The sequence below is a fragment of the Phalaenopsis equestris genome, unplaced genomic scaffold (assembly GCF_001263595.1).
Source record: "Phalaenopsis equestris unplaced genomic scaffold, ASM126359v1 Scaffold000210, whole genome shotgun sequence".
Classification (NCBI taxonomy): domain Eukaryota; kingdom Viridiplantae; phylum Streptophyta; class Magnoliopsida; order Asparagales; family Orchidaceae; genus Phalaenopsis; species Phalaenopsis equestris.
The window spans coordinates 436,536-443,063 of NW_018164652.1; the positions used below are offsets into that span (position 1 = coordinate 436,536).

The following is a 6,528-nucleotide window of genomic DNA, read 5'->3' on the forward strand; positions in this document are numbered from 1 at the left end:
TAATTGAACTTTAAACCCAATTCCATCATCCTGCTTCTCCCGCCCCCAACGGACCAACCCCAAGGGGACCTAATTTATAAAACATTAAAAATGTAACTATTTACAAATCTACAACGCCCTTTCTTCCTTTTTTTCCCAAATGCTCATTCAGAATCTAGCGAAAAATTTGCTTACATAAGACGTACGCAGTGCTGTGTACATAATGGATGTTATATTCACGTTATATCCGCATTATATTTACGTTATATCGTCTATAACCTCGATGTAACCTCCATATAACATACACATAATCTATCTGAATTTACAAATAAGTTTCGCGCTTCTGCTTTCACATATATGTAGGTTACATGTAGATTATATGAAAGTTACATGAAGGTTATAAGAAATATAACACGAATATAATACTGATATAACACAAATATAATTTTTATTATGTACGCAGTGCTGTCTAGGATTTACGTACCCAAAATTTTCCCCAAAATCTAAATGTAAATATCAAATTTAATTCATAATAATATAAAATGAAAACCTAGAAAAAGCCAAAAGGCAATAAAAGTTCTTGTCATCTAGCTCGGGTACAGATCTGCGCACAGATCGAAATTGACAAGGTGCGCTTTCGCCCATTTTCCGACGTTGATATTTTCTCTCTGACGCCGCCGCCGATCTTCTAGATATATCATCATTTTGCTGAATTAGATGAGTATCTTCATTTTGATTTCTAATTTATCTAGCGATGAAGTTCTCTTCATCTCTTCTAGAACTAAATGTGTCAATTAGGTCACTGGTTTCTAAGAAATTAACCTTTCTTGGAAGATTTCAGTTGGTAATTTTTTTGATTCGAAAAGAGGTGAAATAGCAGAGAAGGGGCTGATGAAAATAAAGAATTGAATAAAGATTTGGTTGGTTAGATGCCATGACTGATTTCTTCCTTTGTTGATCTGTTTCTATGCACTCCATTTGGCATCGATCTGTATTCTGATTATAGATCTATATTTGGTTTGATTGACTTGTGAAATGAAAAAGAAATCGAAATGGAAATGCGGGAGCGGAGAAGTAATTTCTCATTTTTGTTTGAAGATATTTTCTTCTACCAAGAAGAGAGAAATCGGATCAAGACCTTCTTGTTCAAGCGCCACATTAACACAGTCATGATCACTCATAATATTTTATCAATAATGTGTATATGATCCAGTTAAGTATGGTGTTCTTGACCAAATCTTCGTATAGGAACACCTAAAATAACTTTAATTTAATATTTTCTTGGTTGGTTTTGGAGCCAATCAGATGGTTGAACTTGAGTTGATTTTCTTAACTAGCATCGTTGAAAGAGGTTTATGAGGCGAAGAAGGGCCAGGAGGAAAATCATCTTGTTTTTTCTATTTTTTATTATAATTAAGGTTGCATTCACTATTAAAAGACAATGAAAGTTGAGACGAGAAAATAAGTAAGATTATTTATTAAGTGCCTGTTTGACATCACATTTTATTTTTTGTGCATCCAAAACTTTTGTTTTTCTTTGGAACTCGATATATATGATGTTCTTAGTAAGAACCATCGCCACCTCAACCGGATGAAGACAACAAAACGAATTCTAGCCAGAACCTGACTGTTGCATTGTATTCCATTCTCTCCTTTCTCTCATATATACTTCACCTATCGGCAACTGCTGAAATCTGGCAAACAATGGCTAAGAGACTCCAACTGATCAACAGATCTCTCCTGTTTCAACTGAAAAATGAACTCCATAATCTTTCAATGAGCACCCAATTCATGGTTCAATGCCTCTCAACTGTTAAAGCCTTGGTTGACAATATTTCAGCTGCTGGAGGATAGCTAGACAACGAAGACATCATTCTAAATACTTTGAATAGGCTACCAATCAATTATCAAGCATTCAAAATGGCAATATGACCTCAAATACAACCATTTGCTTTAGATGACTTTTATGCTTTCTTATGCAGAGAGGAGATCAACATGGCAACAGCCAACCTGAAACTTGAGCACAAGTCAAATTCACAAGTGACGCTCAACACATCCCGTGCAAGGCATGCCAACTCCTCTTGAGCTCAACGCAGGAAATAGCAAGCAGTGGCATCATGATCTAAATTTGGCCGTTCTCTATTGCGTTCAGTGTCTGTCGAATCTGTAATAAACTCAGCCATGCTGCTACCAATGGTTGACATCGCTCCAATTTAAAATACTTTCCGACCAATCAAGCACTCCAAGCTGATGCTTCATCCTAGCCGATGGACTAGGGCTTAGAACACCTTACAAATGACCTCAATCAAATGCAAATTGCTGCTCCTGCAGATGGGTCAGAGAAAGTTCTGGTAGGCAACGGGCAATCGGTAATTGTAGTGCTTATAGGTGATGGTATACTTCCTACTACTTGCACACTTCGACTTCCCACTTTCTGGAATGTTCCATCCCTCTCTCACAACCTCCTCTCAGTTCATAAGCTTACCAAAGATAACAATGCTACTATTTTATTTGACGAAACTGGTTTTCTTATCTTTGACTCACGGATACATCAAACTCTGCTTTGGGGTTGCCTCTCTAATGGGTTATACTCCAACCCTACCTCCCACTCCAAAAACAAAATCTCTGCAGCTCATCAAGCCTTGGTGGCTTCCTTACAACTCTCTACTCTTTGGCATAAATAGTTTGGACGCCCTCATCAAGCTATTCTTTAACTCATATAGAAGACACACTCGTCCTTCGGAATACCACCAAGTCTACCTCGATGTGATAGTTGTAACTGTAATAAGAGTCGCAAACAACTTTTTCCTTTCAATTTCTCTCAGCATGTATTCCCCTCTACAATTAATCCATTCCGATGTATGAGGTCGGTCCCACTAACATTTAATCAAAGTTTTAGATACTATTGTAATTTTTGTTGATGAATATTCCAAATTTTGTTGGCTATTCCCCGTGACGTAAACATTTGAAACAACAAAAAAAAATTTATCAAATTGATTCAAATGATCAACAACTAGTTTAACACCAAAATAAAAATATTCAGATCGGCAGAGAATACAATTATCTAAACTTTAAAAACTTCCTGATGCAACATGGCGTACTCCATCAATTCTTCTGACTATATAAGTCGGAACAAAATGAGATTGTCGAGCGCAATTGCCACCTTATCAAAACCACCCGCACGCTTCTATCCGAGCCTCTCTTTCTCTAAAATTCTTGCTAGAAGCATTACTCACAGTGGAACCTCATTAACCACATGCCTCTAAAAATATTTAGTCTAATACTCCATATAAGCTCCTCTACAATAAGTCACCCACATATTCACATCTGAAAGTTTTGGGATGTTCTTGCTACCCATGGTTGAAATATTTGACACCACACAGGCTAGCTCCCCAATCAACCCAATGCATCTTCCTATGCTACTCCTCTGCTCACAAAGGGTACAAATGTTATGACCCTTAATCAGCCAAACTCATAATTTTTCGACTTGTGGTCTTTAATGAAACAAAATTCCCATTCCTATCTAGCTTCTTTACTATTCCACCACATGTACCACCAATTACCAACCCATCCCTTCTTTACCAACTTCAACCGTGATACCAAGTTCCACAACATATGGACAGCCCAATCTCCAATCCACTTTTGGCCACATCACAACCAACACACCTCTCCTCCTAATCTTCACCTATTCATACCTTACAGCCTTTGCTGTCTAAGATAGCACATCACCAGTGGAACAGCTACTGGTTGTTACTCACCCAATGCTAACTAGAGCTAAAACAGGTAATTTGAAGCCCACCCAATGACTTAATCTCCTCCAACAGTTGCAGCTCCCACTTGATCCCATGTTCTACAACCAAGCAACAAAATCTGTGCATTGGCGCAAAGCTACGACTAAGGAATTTCATGTTCTTCAAGTTCAAGAAATCTAGACTCTAGTTCCAACACCTACTAATCAACCTGCCTTGTGTTGTCGAAAAATGTACAACACAAAACTTCATTCAGATGGGACAATAACAATAATAAGCAAGACTAGTGGCTCAATGATACAATCAAGAGTATGCAATGAACTATCATGAGACTTTCAGCCTTGTTGCAAAGATGGCAACTTAGAGAACATTCCTAATGGTGGCATTCAATCGACAATGGCCACTTATTCAATTTGAAGTCTCCAATGCATTCTTGCATGGTACGTTACTGGAGACAATGTATATGTAAAAACTGATTGGGCTTACGAATACCCTAATCCCTCACCATGTATGTGTTCTCAAGAAGGCCCTATACGTTCTCAAGCAATCCCCTCGACAGTGTTTGCTACCATATCATATTTTTTTCATTCAGTTGGGATTTACTATTAGCAAGAACGATCCGTCCCTTCTGCCGTTACATTGCCCAATTTTTGTTCTTCTGTACGTTGATGATATTCTCATTATGGGCGATAGCTTTTCTGCAATTCGGGAGCAGACAACAAATCTTACCACCAGGTTGCAAATCAAACAGCTAGGTGAAGTGCACAAATTCGTAGGTATGAAGGTTCATAGAACAGCAAAAGACATGTTTCTAAACCAACAATCTTGTCTCATCACCATACTTCAAGATACGTGAAGTGCACAAATTCGTAGGTATGAAGGTTCATAGAACAGCAAAATACATGTTCCTAAACCAACAATCTTGTCTCACCACCATACTTCAAGACACGCTAATGTTGGGATGCAAAGCTGTCTTCACTCCCTTACCTATCATGAAGCTTGAAGTTCCTGATATGATACAGTATTTGGAAAACCCAACCGAGCATCGAAAATTCATTGGCGCCTTGCAATACCTTACGATAACTCATCAAGATATCTAGTTCACTGTGAACCAACTATGCCAGCACATATATAAGCCAACCTGATATCATCACCGGAAGCTTAAACACTTGCTGCGTATTTACAGAGAATGATCGAATCCTGGATTAATATAACACATGGTGATTTCTATTTACAAACATACTCCGATGTCGATTGGGTAGGTGATGTAGCAAACTGACGCTCCACCACCACATATGTTCCCTCCTTCGCCATACACCCATCTCTTGGACTGGAAATAAACAACACAATTGCTTGATCATCTACGGAAGCAGAATACCGAGCTTTAGCGGCAGCAACTGCAAATATACTTTGGCTAAAGTGACTTCTCCGAGAACTAGACGATGAACAATTCAACCAACAAAACTCTACTATGACAATGTGTCGGCCATGGTGATTGCAAATAGCCCTTTGTTTTATGCTCATACAAAAAACATTAAGATCGATTATCACTTTATTCGTGATTATCTCTAATCAGGCCAACTGGCGATTCACTACATCAATACGTAGAACCAACCGACAATACTTTACTAAAGCACTGGCCAAACAGTGATTGAATTTATTTAAATCCAAGCTTTAGGTTCTTTCCAAAACCCATCACCGTGAAGGGGGATAACAATCATAACCATCTCAATTGAATGAAGACAGCAAAAACGAATTCCAGCTAGAGGACTGGTAGCATATAGACGTAGGGAATGGAATGTCAGTCTGTAACCGCTCAGGGCAGTGATGTAATATTAAGCTACTAGAAGATTCCTATCATATGTATATATAGAGATACTTGAATATAAATTTTAACTTTGTGGAACAATAGCACGGATACTACTACCTGGTGGTCTCTCTGCTAGCTCTTCCTTCACACTTGGGCCATTTTCAAGAACACATGTACATTAAATGTGAAAATTGACTTGGAGAAAATTATAGTGACCTCTGATTATATGAAAAGAGTTCTGCTAAATATGAAATTACACTCATGTCTGGAAAGGTTTTTATTACCTTATTTTTTAGAGAAATACTGGGAGAAGGGAATGAGAGCAAAGGAGAAATATTAAATTTTTTTCAATGTGGTTATATGTGTGCTGTTGTGAATGTGTGTGTGTATTAAAGGAGTGAGTTGTGGAAATTGAGTGTGCAGAATATATTGTTTTTATTGCCATTTTTTTCTATGCTTTGGTGATTAATTTATTATGCTTTTTGGTACTTATTAGCGTGTTTATTATTTCATTTTTTGTGGAGCTTATGATTTTCTCCATTGATTTTGAGGTACTTTCTTCATTTGAACATGCATAATGACATGGTTGTACCTAAATAGTGTGGTTTGGGGAGAAAGAGAATAGGAAAAATTATTTCTGGAGAATTTTTATAGTTTGGAGCAAATAAAAATTTGGCACTTTAATTCTATGATAATTTTAGGATCACCCTCTTTATCACATGTATAATAGAGGAAAGACTTGAATAATATATGTTTGAGCTTGTATTTGATAAAAGAGTCACATATCATTGTTGGTCTAGAGGTAACATTTTGTTATCTGTTTTAGAGTTCATTTTTTTCTGGGGTTTTTGGGGGTTATGGAAACACTATTACTTTGCTTGGTGTGAGTATTTTAGAGAAAAATTAGCAAGGAAAAAACTGTAAATAAGTATGGTTCACCTACATCGATTACCACAAAGAAATATATGTTTTTTTGCTAGTTTGGAGATT

At 37.3% G+C, this 6,528-nt stretch overlaps 1 long non-coding RNA gene across 1 annotated transcript; it reads left to right on the top strand.

Moving 5' to 3' along the window:
- The first annotated feature begins 572 nt into the window (after window positions 1–572).
- LOC110023111 lies at window positions 573–4,359 on the top strand. The gene is made up of 2 exons (XR_002293845.1): window positions 573–608; window positions 1,962–4,359. It is a non-coding gene; the product is annotated as an uncharacterized LOC110023111 (long non-coding RNA).
- Window positions 4,360–6,528: the final 2,169 nt, after the last annotated feature.